Here is a 17,282-nt window from a genome sequence, read left to right on the forward strand (position 1 = left end):
TTTCACCCCTGATCTTATGGGAAATGCTTCCAGCTTCTCTCCATTGCATATAATACTTGCTGATGGCTTTAAATAGATGCTACCTATTATTTTAATGAAGGTTCCATTTATTCCTATACTTTCTAATGTTTTTAATAGGAATGGATGTTGTATTTTGTCAAAAGCCTTTTCTGCATCTATTGAGATAATCATGTGGTTTCTGCTAGTTTTATTGTTGATATGCTCAATTATACTGATGGTTTTCCTAATATTAAACCATCCTTGCATTCCTGGAATAAATCCTACCTGATCAAAGTGTATTATTCTTGAGATAAGTTGCTGTAGTCTTTTGGCTAATATTTTATTTAGAATTTTTGCATCTATATTCATGAGGGAGATTTGTCTATAATTTTCTTTCTCTGTTTTATCTCTTCCTGATTTAGGTATCAGTACCATATTTGTGTCAAAAAAGAATTTGGTAGGACTCCTTCTTCACTCATTTTCCCAAATAATTTGTAGAGTATTGGAATCAATTGTTCTTCAAATGTTTGATAGAATTCACTAGTGAATCCATCTGGCCCTGGAGATTTTTTCCTAGGGAGGTGACTGATGGCTTGTTCAATTTCTTTTTCTGAGATGGGATTATTTAAGTAATTTACTTCCTCTTCAGTTAATCTGGGCAACTTGTATGTTTCTAAATATTCATCCATTTCCCTAAGATTGTCAAATTTATGTGCATACAATTGGGAGAAATAATTCCTAATTATTGTTTTGATTTCCTCTTCATTGGAGGTAGATTCACCCTTTTCATTTTTGATACTCATAATTTGGTTTTCTTCTTTCTTTTTTTATCATATTGACTAAGGGTCTATCAATTTTGTTGGTTTTTTCATAAAACCAGCTCTTGGTTTTATTTATTAGTTCAATAGTTTTCTTAATTTCGATTTCATTAATCTCTCCTTTAGTCTTCAATATTTCTAGTTTAGTATTTAATTGGGGATTTTGAATTTGTTCTTTTTCTAGGTTTTTTAATTGCATGCCCAATTCGTTGAGCTCCTTTTTCTCTAATTTAATCACGTATGCACGCAGGGATAGAAAACTTCCCCTAAGAACTGCCTTTAATGCATCCCACAGATTTTGGTATGTTGTCTCATTATTATCATTCTCTTGAATGAAATTACTGATTGTTTCTATAATTTCTTGTTTGACTCACTCATTCTTTAGGATCAAAATGTTTAATTTCCAGTTAGTTTTTAGTATGTCTTTCCCTGGCCCTTTATTGCATATAATTTTTATTGCATCATGATCTGAGAATGATGCGTTTAATATTTCTGCCTTACTGCATAGAATTGTGAGGTTTTTATGCCCTAGATCATGGTCAATTTTTGAATATGTGCCATGAACTGCTGAGAAGAAAGTATATTCCTTTTTATCCCCATTCAGTTTTCTCCAGAGATCTATCATACCTATCCTCTCTAAAATCCTGTTCACCTCCTTAACTTCTTTCTTGTTTATTTTGAGGTTGGATTTATCAAGTTCAGATAGGGGGAGATTAAGGTCTCCCACTAGTATAGTTTTGCTATCTATTTCTTCCTCTAATTCGTTTACCTTCACCTCTAGGAATTTGGATGCTACACCACTTGGTGCATATATGTTAAGTAGTGATATTGCTTCATTCTCGATGGTGCCTTTTAACAGGATATAGTTTCCTTCCTTATCTATTTAATTAGGTCAATTTTTTGCTTTTGCTTTATCTGAGATAAGGATTGCTACCCCTGCTTTTTTTTACTTCAGCTGAGGCATGATATATTTTACTCCAACCTTTTACCTTTACCTTGTGTGTATCCCTCTGTTTCAGATGTGTTTCTTGTAAGCAACATATTGTAGGATTATGATTTCTAATCCATTCTGCTAGCCATCTCCGTTTTATGGGAGAGTTCATTCCATTCACATTTACAGTTATGATTGTTATCTGTTTCTTTCCCTCCATCCTATTCCTGCCCCTGTTAATGTTCATATTTTCCCTCCCTTCTCCCTTCCTCCCCTTAATAGTTTCCCTTTTGACCACCGCCTCCCTCAGTGTTCCCTTTTCAGCCCTCCTCCCTTTTCCTCTCCTTTCCCCTTACTACTTCCTTCCCTACAAACCACTCCCACCCCCCTTTCATAACCCTTTCCCCCTCCTACTGCCTGTAGGACATATTTATACTCAATGAAGTATGCTATTTCTTCTTCCCATCAAGAGTGACAGGAACAAATCTCATGCGAAGCTCCTCTCCCTCCTCTCTTTCCCTCTAAAATGATACTTTTTGTGTTTCTTCTCCATACAGCCCTATGCTTAACTGGTTGTTATTCCCTCCTTGTACCAGAACCAATGAGGGAAAAGCTCATATGCTTCACAACTCCCTCCCTTTTTTCCTCTGCTATACAGTTTTTATGCCTCTATGTGTGGCATAATTTACCCTTTTCCACTTCATTCATTCCCTTTCTTCCATTGCAGTCCCTTTGTAGCCCTTAATAAGATTTTTTAATCATCATTTTGTGTATTTTATAGTCATACCCTCTACTTTTCTATAACCAGTTTGCTCTTATCAAATAGCAGGGTGTGTGTGTGTTCTTCTTGTTTACCTTTCTAAGTCACTGTTGCTTCTCGTAATTGGAGGTTGAATTTTCCATTGAGTTCTGGCTTTTTTATCAAGAATGTCTGGAACTCTGTTATATCATTGAATGACCATCTCTTTGCCTGGAAGAATATGCTCAGTCTTGCTGGGTATGTGATCCTTGGTTGTAACCCAAACTATTTTGCCTTCCGGAAAATTGTATTCCACTGCCTCTGATATTTCAGTGTAGATGTTGCCAAATCCTGTGCAATCCTCACTGTGGACCCTCATTATTTGAATTGTTTCTTTCTGGCTGCTTGAAGTATTTTCTCTTTTATCTGGTGGTTCTGGAGTTTGGCCACACCATTTCGAGCATTTTTCAGTTTGGGATCTCTTACAGCAGGTGTCCAGTGGATTCTGTCGATTTCTATTTTCCCCTCAGGTTCTAGTATCTTAGAGCAGTTTTCCTTAACGAGCCCTTGGACAATGTTGTCCAGGCTCATTTTTTCATCATAATTTTCTGGTAGGCCTATGATTCTCAGATTATCTCTCCTGGATCTGTTTTCCAGGTCAGTTATTTTTTCTTTGAGGTATTTTACCTCTTTTTCTAATTTTTCATTTTTGTTGTTTTGCTTGGCTAATTCATGGTTCCTCATAGAGTTATTTGTTTCCCTTTGTTTAATTCTGGTTTTTAGCAAATCATTTTCCTTGGTTAATTTTTGAAGCTCCTTTTCCATATCATACACTTTTCTTTTTAGAGAGATGTTTTCCTCATTATAATGTTTTTCGAATTCTGCTATTTTCGTTTTGAGAGAATTATTCATTTTGTCTTCTATCTCTCTCATTTTGCTTTCAAAGTTCCTTTTGATCTCATCTAGGAGAGCCTTCTGTGCTTGGGATCCAGTCCCTGTTGAAGTCTCAGCTGTGGGTGTGGAGTCCACAGTGTCTCCCTCTGAGGTGGGTTCCTCCCTCTGAGGATAGTAGGACTCTAGAGTCTTTGTCTTTGTAGTCTCCTTTCTACCCATTTTGAGGCAGTGTCCTAGCCATGCCCTTCCTCTAGGATCCCAAGCCTTTACTGTAGAGGGTTTTGCCCTGGGGCAAGAGTTACTATATTTTCAGGGTCAGAGGGGGGGTTTGGAGCAAGTGGGGTTCACTCTTCCATCCTTGTCTTTGGAGGTCCTGAAAGGGGATTTTTTTTTTAAAGATTTCTGGGCTATGAAGTGGTAGCCCCAGGAGTGTTTGCTGTCCAGTATAGGGGCCCCTGTATTTGCTTCTTACCTTGCTCTTTCCAGTCCCAGCCCTTTGGTGATAGGCCTGGTAGTGGACCTTGTGGTTGGTGGGAAGACTTGCCCTCCGAGTTGATCAGGCCCCTTCCAGGCCTGTGTCCGCCAAGCCTTCCCGCACAGGCCGCTGCGCCTTCCCGGCCTGCGCCCGCCGCGCTGCCGCAGCCCCACCTCCCGCGCCGTAGCCCGCTATTATTCCTTATTAGAACTTGTCCTTCGCATCTATGTATTGATAAATCTGGAAACGGCCACAGCTGCTGCTGATCTAGAGTCCCTCTGGCTGGCGGCTGGTCAGGCCCGCCCTGGGGCTAAAGCCTCGGCGTGGGGCTGGGCTCGGCTCCCAGAGCGTTGTGCTGGCTGATTTCTGCCGGCCTGTCGGGCTGTTCTCAGCGGGAGGTTAGCTTCTCTGTGTCATTTTGTGGGTTCTGCAGCTCCAAAGTTTGTTTAGAGTCCCCTTTTTACATGGATTGGGGAGGGTCGTGCTTCAGCTCCGCCCCCCAAATTAAAGTTTTTATACAAACAAAACCCATGATGCTAATATTAGGAGGGAAAAACAAACACACACACATATATGGAACTGTCAAAATTATTAGAAAAAGAGCCTTTTCCCAATTGATAAATGGTCAAAGGATTTGAAGAGACACTTCTATGGGGAAGAAATCCATGCTGTCAATATCCATATTTTCAAATGTTCCAAATCACTAATAATTAGAGAATTTGTTTCACTCGACTATGCATATTTGTTGCAAGAATTGTGTTTCCTCTCTTCTCCTCCCTGTCCCCCCAGTGAGGGCAAAAAGGGGAGAGGGAGATAGAATATGTTTTTTTTTTATTATTAATTGAAATAAAATTAAATTAAATTGGGAAAAAGTGAAAAGATTTGTTCTCTATAGCTGCAAAGGGTAGAGCTAAAACTAGTGCGTGGAGTTAGAGGGAGACAGGGAGATGAGAATAAATAGATAACAATGATATCTGGCTAAATGTGTAATTGTTTTTTCATAAAGGTAGAATTGCCTGTCAATGGAACTGTTCATGAAGAAGCTGGATGTCTGCTTATCAGGGATATTTTAAAGGGGATTTCTGTATTGGGTAGAATGTTTGGTGAGGTACTACTAAATTCTCTACTTATCCTTTAAGGCCCAATCAAGCCAAATATCCTTTTTTCCTTTAAGTTTTCTTTGGACTCTTACCTCATTGGATTGACTTTTATCTGGATATGATCTTTCCTTTCTCTGAATTTCCTCAGCACTCTGTATCTCTTATGAAATTTGAATTCATTTTGCAATTATTTGTGCTAAGTACATCTTGGTACAATAAATAGAGAGTGGACCTGGAATTAGGATGACCCGAGTTCAAATTCAGACACTTAATAGCTGCATAACCTCAGGCAAGTCACTTGTTCTCTCTTTCCTTAATTTGCTTCTCTGGAGAATGGGTATAATAACAGGACCTATCTCCCAAAATGAGATAATATTCATAATTGGATTCAATATTGCAAACCTTAAAATACCATTCTTTTCATCTTCCATATAGGGCTGGAAGATCTTTGAAGACTGAGAGTGACTTTGTACCTTTAATTGTGCCTTATACCTGAGAAATGGCATAAAAGATAGTTTCAAGGATGAAGACAATTATAAAAGATGTACAGTCATCTACTAGCTTACTAATTTAGCTTGACCCTGGTCAAATCACTTAACCTTGTTGACTTCAGTTTCCTATGTGTAAAATGAGTTGGAGAAAGAAATGACAAATCACTTCAATATCTGTTAAAAAAAATGGGTTCATGACTAGATGTAGTCATATGCAGAGAATGAGAGGCAGTAAAAGTATTGCTTTGGCACCCCCAAGATAACAGGCTGAAGGAAAGGCCTCATTTTGCACAGATACTCCATAGAGAGGATTTGTAGAAAGATATAGTTAAGAATTGCACAATATGCAAACTTATGAAGGGAGTACTTAAACAAATGAAATCACAATCATGAAAACATGTCTCTTAGCCCCATGTATACAATTCTGCTTATAGTATGTGTTCAAGAAATGGTTCTTGAATTGAACCGAATTATTCTTTCATTACTAAGACATTTAAAATGGGGGCCTGCCATACAAAAGTTGTTTTATGTATATAGCATCATTTTTATAATTCTTTTATCTTATTACATCACAAAAAGTTCTCTGTATAGAACTTATTAATATTTTTAGTCTCTCCCCTTATATCCCTTCCTTTTAGTTTCCTCCTCCCCCAAAACAAAAAGAGGAAACAGACAGTGTTTGAGGCTCTCTCATGAAATATGTAAACCTGGTGATTTAGACCTAGGAAGTCTGATTTTTTTATCCCAGCCCCTATATTTTGGATCAGATCTATAAAGGGACAATATGCCATGGCATTATAAATTTATGTGATCGTGTTGTGGGCATCAGTACACAACTTATCCATAAGTGCTCTACCACATTGTTTTGCAGAATATTCTAAATTCAATGTGTGCATGTAATTGAACCAATGTCAGTGTTTCAATGGTGGCAACACTTTAATCCTAGACTAGAAATCATCATTAAAATGCTGTCCTTTTCTTGATTGATAAGGCAGAGTGGTATGGTGAAAAAAGCATTGAATATGGAGTCTCAGTTCAAATCCTACATTTGATGCTTGTTACCTGTATGATCTCTGCCAAGTTAAATAATTTTCCTGGTCCTCAAATTCCCCATCAGTAAAATGAAGGGGTTAGATTATATGATTTCTAATATACCTTCTCGCACTGGATCTATTATCCTTAGATATTAGGAAGACCTTCAAATATTGATTTTGAAACTTACTAGATGCGTGACCACAGGCAATTAATTTAACCTCTGACTTTTCATTTCCATGTCTGTAAAATGGAGATTATATATATATATATTTTTTTTTAAAGCAATCGGGGTTAAGTAACTTGCTCAAGGTTACACGGCCAGTTATTTCTGGGTGTGGTGCTGAGTATCTGAGCCTGGATTTTATCCAAGTCATCCCGACACTGGAACTGGTGCTCTTATTCGCTGAGCCACCTGGTCACCCCAAAATGGGGATAATGTTGCTTAAACTTAACACTTATTGTTGGGTTGTGTCCAACTCTTCATAAACCCATTTTTTTAAACACATATTGGACTGGCTTGTCATTTCCTTCTCCAACTCATTTTACAGAGGAGGAAACTGAGGAAAACAGGGTTAAGTGATTTGACAAGGGTCAAGCTAAGTAAATTAGTAAGCTAGTAAGTGTCTGAGCGTGAGTTTGAACTCAGGTCTTCCTAACTCCAGGCCCTGCCTTCTACCTAGGTGTTACAGCACCACCTTGTTGAGGAAAGCACTTAGTAAGCTTTAAAGTTGTATAAAAAAATGGAAATTCTTTGTAAATGGTAACCAACCACATAAGGAATATGGGGAACAATTCCCTATTTAACATGCAGCACAGCATATTAACCTCCACTGCCCCATGTACCATCGTCACACATATTTGTACACCAATCCAATGAAAAAACATTAACTCTGCACTTATTTTCAGGTCATTTTGCTAGGTTCTGAGGATACAAAGTCAAAATGAAAAAATTCTCCCTGCCCTCAAAGAGCTTATATTCTAAAATACAAAATATAGAAGCAGGTAAATGAGCTAGGAGATGACACTAATGACTGAGGGGATCAGGAGAGCCTTCATACAGGAGACAACAAATGAGCTGGGTCTGAAAGGAAGCTAGTGTTTCTAAGAGGAGAATGTGACTAGCAGGCACTCTTGAGGACTGGGTGACCACTTTAAAGATGGAATTGAGGACTGGAATCAAGAAAATCATGAGTCACCTGGATCCAATGAAGACACATGAAATAGTTGTGTGTGTGTGTGTGTGCGTGTCTGTGTTTTCCTTCTTGAAAAGATAGGATTCTTTCCCTAACTACCTTCCCAAATATTTCCTCAGCATTTTATTCTTTGGGATTGTTACTCAGCAACTATTCATAACATCATAAGGCCATAGATTTAAGACTATAAGGGATAGGGGCAGCCAGGTGGCACAGTGAGTAAGAGCACTGCCCCCAGTGTCAGGATGACCTGGGGATCAAATCCAGGCTCAGATACTTAGCACCACACTCAGAAATAACTGGCTGTGTAAACTTGAGCAAGTTAACCCCAATTCCTTAAAAAAAAGACTATAAGGAATGTAAGTGAACATTCCCCTAATTTTACATATAAAGAAAATCAGCCTTGCTCATAATAACACCACTCCAGTAATAAACATCACATGTAGTATGGAGTTGAACCCAGGACCTCTGGACTCCATGCCTAGTGCCCTATCTACTATACCATAATGCCTCTCTGTTTTCCTTTCAATGGCAAAATGTCTGCCCTCCATTCTGACTGTATCCTTATGTGATAACATAATCATTTAGCCTGGCAAATCATTATTCCATTCTAAAGCTGGGAGAAAAAGTATCTTCTCTAGTATCTCATTCATCTTAATGAACTAAGGCTACAAAACAATATTCAGCATCATTTAGGCTTTGGAGGGCAGGAAGCATCACAGCATTCCAATTCCTTTTAGATTAAAAACGAAGTTTCACATTAGGTACTTTGCCTTTAAATAAATTAATCTTTTCAGGAAGCTGTTGGAAACAGTTTTAAACAAACACCTGTTTCTTCTCAAAGAATCAGCTTCCCACTAGAATTTATTGTTCAAGGAGTCATTCAGTGAAAAGCTCTGGATTAGAAACCATGAGGACTAGGAATTATGAAGATGTAAAAGATGTGGTCCCTACCCCCAAGGAGCTCACAATCTTAAATTCAGAAAAGACAGGAAAGCCTACCCAGGAGTTAGGTGGGTGAGCCCTAGGGCTAGGTAGAAAAAGCTAATTGCAACACATAGTAACAGCTGGAAAGGTAGTGATTATACTGGCTCTAATTTGCTGATTAAAATTGCCTTGTTCTTCCATTAGAAACTGAATTTAACTAGGGGTCTCTGGTTAATGCCAGTGGCTGACAGTTTTTAACCACAGCAATGGGAAACAAGGAAAGAATGCCCTTATAGAAAACCCAACAAACCATGTAAATGAACGTAGAGCAAAGCACCCTTTCACACAGCGTAGTTGAAGTATAAGCTGTTGTAGTTAATTAAACATTATAATACTTGTTGCATGTTGGGGGTTGGATTATTTGGATGTAAAAACTTTATTAATCTTTCATGACTGTTCTCTTCCTTACTCTTAGAATCATAGATTTAAAGATGGAAGGGGCCTTAGAGGTCCTTGAGTCCATCTCCCTCTTCATTTTAAAGATGAGGAAGCTGAGTCTGAGAGAAATTCAATGAACTGCCCATAGTCACAGCATTAGTAAATTTATAAAACAAAAAAGACTTTAATCTAGGGAAGATTTTAATTTACATATAAATATATTTATAATGTAAAATATGTTTATAATATATATTGTATAATATAATTATAATAGGATATGTCATAATATGCTATCTATTATAATAACATTCATATGTAAATAAAGAATGCTTTGTCTGACTCCAAGTCCAATGTTATCTCAACCAAATGTAGAGCTGGAAGTGGTCTTAAGAAGTCCTCAAATCCAAATGACTCATTCTACATATAAAGAAATTAAGGTCATAAAGGGGTAGTGATTTGCCTAGAGTCATAGAATCAGTATCTGAGGAAGTATTTGGACGTAGAGCTTTCTGAGCTCAGGAAGTACAACACTACTCATTGCAATATGCTTCTTTCTGACTTGAGTCATTATTTAGTTAACCTCATGGCCATGTCTCTATATGTAAAGGCACACCTCACAAATCCATATTTAATGAAGTAGATTTATTGAAGTGAATATGGCACAGGCAGTCAGGTCTCAAGATGATAGGCAAGGGACTGGAATGTAACTACCTCTGACCAATATTCCTTCTTCGCCTGAGAAGAATTTTCAGCTCTTCATATCCAAGGTAAATTCACCCATCTGTGAAGGATGGTGACAGCTTGTGGCTCAGCATCTCTGTTTAGTCAGAGAAAAAACATTATTTTTCTCTAAAAATATTTAGGAGTGTATATACCAAGATTCACCCAGGGATTTTATGAATCCAACTGTAAAATACACATTGAAGAAAAAGAGATAGACCTAAATAATTAGAGAAGAATTAATTACATATGGATAAGTAAAGCCAATATGATAAAATGATAATACTACCAAAATTAATTTATATATTCAATCAAACTCCCAAATGGATATTTTACAAATTTAGAGAAAAAAATTAATTCATATGAAGGGACAAAAGGCAAATGGAGGTAAAAGAGGGAAGGAAGGGGCTCTATCCATACCAAATATCAAACTATATTACTAGCAATACTCATTAAATGATCTGGTACCAGGTAAAAAGGAAAAGAGAGATCAATCAGTGGAACTGACTTATTACCCCAAACACAGGAGCAAACAAATACAGTAATGCTAGGCATACATGACTTTGTAGTCACTGATGCACATTATTAATTCCCTAATCCCATCTTCATAAAGCCTACTGGAGTTACTCATATCTCCCCAAATGCCACTCAAGCAAGGGTTTATATTTTATATCATTGATACAGATGTAAGTTTCTAGATAGTATAGCTCAAGCCAATCTCCATATTTCTGTTACCTTGATAATGGTCTTGTTCATCCTTCATTCTTGAAAAGGACCAATGATATCACAGATAATGTCTTGACTTGCATGCAAATTGGATTTAAGTGAGGCAGAATTGCAAGTCATTGGCCTCACTTTCTCTTCCAGAGTCATAAAAGTACAGTGGCTAGACAAAAGTCAAGACAGCTGGTGATGGCCCAGGATACATGAATGACCTTGGCATCTTCATTGTCTGACCAACCTCTGAGCATTCTACGATGTCTACTTAAGTTGCCTTCCTGGTCATTGAAACAAATTATCAGCTTATTCTACCAGAGGAAGTCTTCACATGTTTGGGGTAGATATCCCCTTACCTCACCAATGGGTCTAATGCTGCCAGTTACTCTCAACCTGGTTTAGCCTGTCTGCCAAGATGGTGAGGCTGCTGCCCATACTACTGCTTCTTGGAGACACTGGTGAAAGTAAGGTGACAGGTAGCCACCAAAGGGGGGTTAGCAGCCCTTCAAAAGGGTTCAGCAAGCTCTCATGCCAGAGGTACCAGTCCTTCCTGAACATGTCGTACATCCCAGCAATGGGGGCTTACTCTGTTTGTCTGTTTGTCACCTGATTGTTTACATGGTTCCTTGTAGGCTTCTCAGGACTCCCACTGATGACTCATGACTCCTGTTTTGTTCATTCCCCACCTTTATGCTCCCTGAAGACAAAATAGGTGAGAAAAATATTCAGATGAAATGATAACTTAAGGACTATTAAGATTATTTCTAATACTAAAGCCACTCATCATTGGGTTAGTGCCAGCAGCCACTCAAGCCCTGCCCTGCTCTCCCCACAAACTCCCCACCAATCCTGTTCTTTACCTTGCAAGTTTCTTACTTCTTAACTACCATAACAGTTTGGCCTTTTGATAATGGAAGTTTACTCTAGGATTAAATATACCTCTAATAGCTGAGGGGCTCAGAGAAGGGGAGAGATCAGAGGAGGGGTAGATGAGTAAGAGAAACTTTGCAAAGGTGTTTTGAATTGGATTTTGAAGGAGATGGGACATGAGAATAATCAGAGTAAGGATATGCTGGGTGGTGGATCTATCATGAAAATGTCTGTGTAGTAAATAATTAGCCAGCAGTGCCAATTAGTACTGATTTCTGGCAAAGTAGAAATCTGACTCTCTGTTGAGAGGAAAGGAGGCCAGGACAGACAAGTACTAGCAATAAGCCAATGATAATAAATGGCACTGCTGTTGGGAACTGAATATAATATGAACAACGAGATTTTTGCCTAGCTTTCTGATCCACAAAAGGAGTGACATCCCACAGAATTTGTTGTTACCTGGTTGTACTCTTGTGCTGTACTGTGGGACTTGATGAAGTTACCCCCTCTTCACTTTCTCTCCTTTGCCTTACTATTGCCTGGTGGATTGGCATCGTTACCCTCAGGAGTACTTTTCCGCTAAAAGAAAAGCTGTTTTGTGTTGCACTCAGGGTTTTCTTTTTAAAAATAATATATTTTTAACATTTGTTTTAAAAATTTGATTTTTAAATTCCCTCCTCTTCCTCCCCTTCCCCCAAGATGGCAAGCAATTCAATATAAGTTTTACATGTGCAATCATGCAAGACATATTTCCATCTTGGCCATGTTATAAAAGAAAACACAGCCTAAAAATCATAAAAAATAAAGTGAAAAATAATATGTTTCAAACTGCATTCCTTCCCCATCACTTCTTTCTTTGAATGCGGGTAGCATTTTTTCATCATGAGTCCTTTGTACTGTCTTGGATCATTGTATTGCTAAGAAGAGCTAAACCATTCACAGTTGATCATCATATAATATTACTATTACTAGGTACACTATACTCCCAATTCTACTCACTTCACTCTCAGTTAATATAGGTCTTTCCAGGTTTTTCTGGAAACATTCTGCTTATCATTTCTTATAGCACCATAGTATTCCATCAAAATAGTATGCCACGACTTGTTCAGTCATTCCCCAATTGATAGGCATCCCCTAGATTTCCAGTTCTTTGTTGCCACACACACAAAAAAGTGTTGCTATAAATATTTTTGTACACATTGGTTCTTTTTCTTTCTTTTTCTTTTTTTTATCTCTGGGATACAGACCTAGTAGTTATATTGCTGGGTTAAAAGGTGTGTACTGATTTATACCCCTTTGGGTATAGTTCCAAATTTCTCTCCAGATAGTTGGATCAGTTCACAATTCTACCAATAGTGCATTACTGTCCCAATTTTTGGATACCAATCTGAAATCTGTCCTTGGATAGAGGGTGTATCAGACATTTAACTAATAAGAGCAGAAACTATACTTGTTATTAGCCAAAAGACTGAGTAGCAATGAGTAAATGTTTTCTACAAAGGAGTGGACAGCATAACTAAGAGAACCAGTGATCAATTGTTTTTGATCTAACCATGAGCCTATGCTCCCTTGCAGATCACATGAAGAGGATTTCAAATGAATATGGAAACAAATATGCTACATTGGAAGGTGCAGCAAAACAGGGAAAGGAAAAATACACAACAGGAAGTATTGGCTGTCTTGGAACAGAAGACCTATAATGATAAGTAACAGAAATGGTAATGGAAAATAAACATAGCAATTTAGAGTTGAAGGGGAAAAGAGTTGACCATGTTGTGGGTTAGACATGACTCGGAAATTCCCCTGGTACATAAGGTTTGTTTGATATTAGAAGAAAAGGAGACATCATAGATCATTTAAGAGTTAACAAAAGGAAATTGACTTAACCATAGCAGGAGACAGATCAACATGGAGGACACCTGGAGTTGTTTTATGTGAGGAAAGCTCCTTCCCCTGAGTTGTTCATTGTTTTCCACCAGTGAAACATCCGGAAGAACCCCTGTTTGCTTGTAAAAGGGGACCAGGAAGTGAACCGTTAGTCCTCGGAGTCAAAGATGTCTTGAGTATGTTTTCAACACCTTCTAAGGAAAAGTAATGTAACCCCTGTACGAAAGCCCATTGGTACAGGGACTCTTTCCTTATTGATGTAGAAGAATGCCTTGCCCAGCATGAAAGGTGAGCATATTTGATTATAGCATTGAGTCAATTTCCAGCTTTAAGAAAGAAGATAGAAGAGATCAACCACCTTAAGTTGATGAAGGAAAAGACTCTGGGGATACATGAAGGGAGTGGATAGTCTCTATCATGTCTCTACCCCAAACTTGCTATTCTAAAGGCTTCTGGGAGCTTCTGCTTGGGTGACAGAAAATGTAACTAGCTAGTTAAGTTATTATTCAGACTGAATCCCAATGGAAAAGCACTAGAGTAAAGGTTTTTAACCTAGGATTTATGATCTTTTTAAAAAATGCTAATAATTCCTTTTCAATATAATTGATTTCTTTTGTGATCCTCTGCATAACTAATTCCTGATTAGTACAAATAAAAGAATCCTGGGAAATGGTCACATTATTTGGATTCACATGGATATTTTCATTTGACCGGAAGTAATTACCATATTTTACATAATTATAACTTTGAATAATTCAAATCCAACCACTTCACATGATTCACAATTCACTGTAATCAGAACAAAGTAGTATTTTATTTTATACATTTATAAACATTCTGAGAAGTGGTCAATTAGGCTTCCCCATTCTGTCAAAAGTGTCTAGGACAAAAAACAGACCAAGAATCCCTGCATTAGAGCTTTATTCCTAGCTCGGGAGCTAATTTAACACATTTAGTGTTTCTCACTCACCATGAACCCAAACACATTTTTATCTCCTTTTATTTATTTATTTTGGCTATATCTTTGATCTTCAGAATCAATATAAAAAGGCAGTGGAATTCACTTTATTACTGATGAATTCAATTTTCCATATTGGACTGACTGGTCCATTACACACTGCCCAGTCGATAGAATGATTTGGTTAGAAAAACGAATTAAAGACCAGTAACCTCTAGGACTACAACTTTCATTTCCATGGAGCAAATCCTCAGGATTTGTAGAGCTATTCAGGACCATACTGAGTGAAAATCCGACCTCCTCTACTATGTTCACCTTGGTGGCTTTGGTTCTCTCAGCTCCTCTCTCCTCTGTTGGCTTTCGCTTCTGTCTGTGAGGCATGAAACCTCTACAAACAGCTTTTGCTCAAAGTAAGGCCTCATTATACAAATGTGTTTGGGATGTGGAATTGAGAATCACTACAAAGGAATACTTACTCCAACATCAGAAATGTCCTTTCCACCATCATTTGAGAGACATCATGAAATGCAACCAGTGGTAAGAGGGCTCCTAACAGGCCATCTCAGTAATGTCATGGTAGCACATGGGAAAGTCATACTCCTGCTCCTAGGAGGGATCCTAGAATGAAAGGAGACCAAAAGAATGGACATTATTCTTTGTGCTTCAAACATTTGAACCTTTTAGGACGAACATTTCTAAGAGATCAAAATATCCTTTGTTTCTCAGAATAACTGAGGATATATACATACACACACATATATGTATATCATTAGTGATCTTATTATGAGTGGTCTTTATTCTTTTCACGTCTCTAAAGTTTTCATTATATCCAATTCTAGTACATGCTTATTTGTGTGTGTGTTTTTAAACAATAGGTTTTAAGTATCCTTATTTGAAATAAACATTAAAGTGCTATTCTTATTAGAGAATGAAATCGGGTTCTGTGGGATTCATTCAAATCACTAAACAAGACAGATTTTTAGATTTGAAAAGATTTGCAGTAATTAGGTCACCTGAGGGAAGAGCTAGTGAAAAAAGAAATGATTCTCTGCTTTAAAGAGTTATCATTGCCAGCTTGGTCCTGAATCTCTTGCTCAGAGCTCCTATTATGAAAGTATTCCATAAATTAGAAACTAAGCTCACATTTTTTTAAAGGAGAGAAGAGAAAGACATTCCTGAAGGAGATAAATGGGGTGAGGGGAGTACAAAGTCTAAGCATATATACCTTATTAATTTCTTAAATTGGCAGCAGACTTAGTTTTGTTGCTATTGTTCAGTCATTTAGTTGTTTGTGACTCCATGGACCATACTGTCCATGGGGTTTTCTTGGCAGAGATCCTGGAGTGGTTTGACATTTCCTTCTCCAGTGGATTAAGACAAACACAGATTAAGCGGCCTGGCCAGAGGCACATAACTAATAGATATCTGAGTGGATTTGAACTCAGGGCTTCCTGACTCCAGGCCCAGGGCTCTATCCATTGAACTACCTATATGCCTAGACTTATTTTACCCATCCTGCAAATCACTTAATGTCTTTATAAGGCCATATGTTTGAGAGGATTTGTATGTATATGCATGTATGTGTATTTTTTCATGTCAAATAGAGGCTAATATTCAAAGCAGGGAATACTTTGTAAGTTTATTGAGGTGCTCTTCACAATCTAGCAGTCAAAAAAACTTTTTAATCATTTACTTACATGCCAGGCAATATATTAGCTATAAGAAAAAGAAAGGCCTAAATGAAAGCTTCTTTGACTTCTGGGAACTTATTATATTCTATAAAGGGAAACAACCTTAACACACACACGCACTCACACATATATATATGCATATATTTACAACATAAACTTATGTTGAACATATGCTAAATATACACAGGTTCATTTTTTGGAGTGTGGAGAGTCACTAGAAGCTTTAGAGGATCAGAAAAAGCTTCATGTAGATTGGAGTGGAGAAATTTGAAGTGGGTAGACCAATTAGGAGGCTAATTGTGATTGTCCAAGTGAGAGATGACGAGAGCTTGAACTAAGTCTGTAGATATTTGAGTGGAGAGAAAAAGTACAAAAGCCAGAAATGTTGGAGAAAAGTTCATGGAGTCCCAAGTTTGTTGCATATGCTGTGCTTTACTCCCAAATAAGAGAATCTAAAAAATTCATAGTGGTGGAAGAAAATCATCATTCTTGGGATAGCTATGGAAGGGGGAGGGGTAGAGGGAGGTTCCTATACTTCGGCTACCATTCAGAATGATGGTCCCTTTTGCTACCTCTTATATCATCAGAATTTTATCTAAACTGTAGGGTATTATAAAGCACTTTGCCAGCAGGATTCCACATTGTTATAATGAGTTGACATTAGATTAAACAGCTATACAAATAAGAAAACCAATAACACTGACATTAACATAGGACATTTGATTTCTCAGTGATTATGAAGAACTTCCCATATGCTGTGCCATACTGTTTCTTTTTGCTACTTTCTTGTGAGTTAAGGAGGAGTGTGATATTATTAACTCCTTTAGCTCGAATTGTAACCTTGTTTAAGCTCCAAAACATTGAAATGACAGGCCAAGAAAAAAAATTAGTTTGATTGCTCCTCAACGACTAAGTACAATGTAAACCTTTGAAAGGCAACATTAAATATTGGACTTTGCTCTGTAAATTGGGTCCCAAATCAGTGGAGGGCATCAACAACAGGGGACATTATCAAGACATAGATCCAGTCTAATAAATTTTATGACAGGTTATGAAACAAAAAATGACACTGATTTTCAGTAGTGATGGAAGATATACTATTATATTCCTTAATCCCATGAGAGTGAAGTTATTAGACATGTCAAAAGCCCCCTATATTCATCACATAATGGCCTTATATTATATTCACTAGGTATATAGGAGAAATGTGTAAACTCTCATGGAATACTGAGGAGGATCCAAGTTGATACTTCACAATAATTCTGTTTTCTCCCTTGTTAGCTCTGTGATACTCACAGACTCACTGGGTCTTTGTCATACCATTTGTCCAATAGGAATAAAAACAATACTTGCCTGAAGGCAGATGACTGGACCAGAAACATTGATTAAATGTTTACT

Source organism: Petaurus breviceps, unplaced genomic scaffold, assembly GCF_028583685.1.
Source record: "Petaurus breviceps papuanus isolate PSGF00001 unplaced genomic scaffold, PetGlider_PUasm1.0 37, whole genome shotgun sequence".
Taxonomy (NCBI): Eukaryota; Metazoa; Chordata; class Mammalia; order Diprotodontia; family Petauridae; genus Petaurus; species Petaurus breviceps.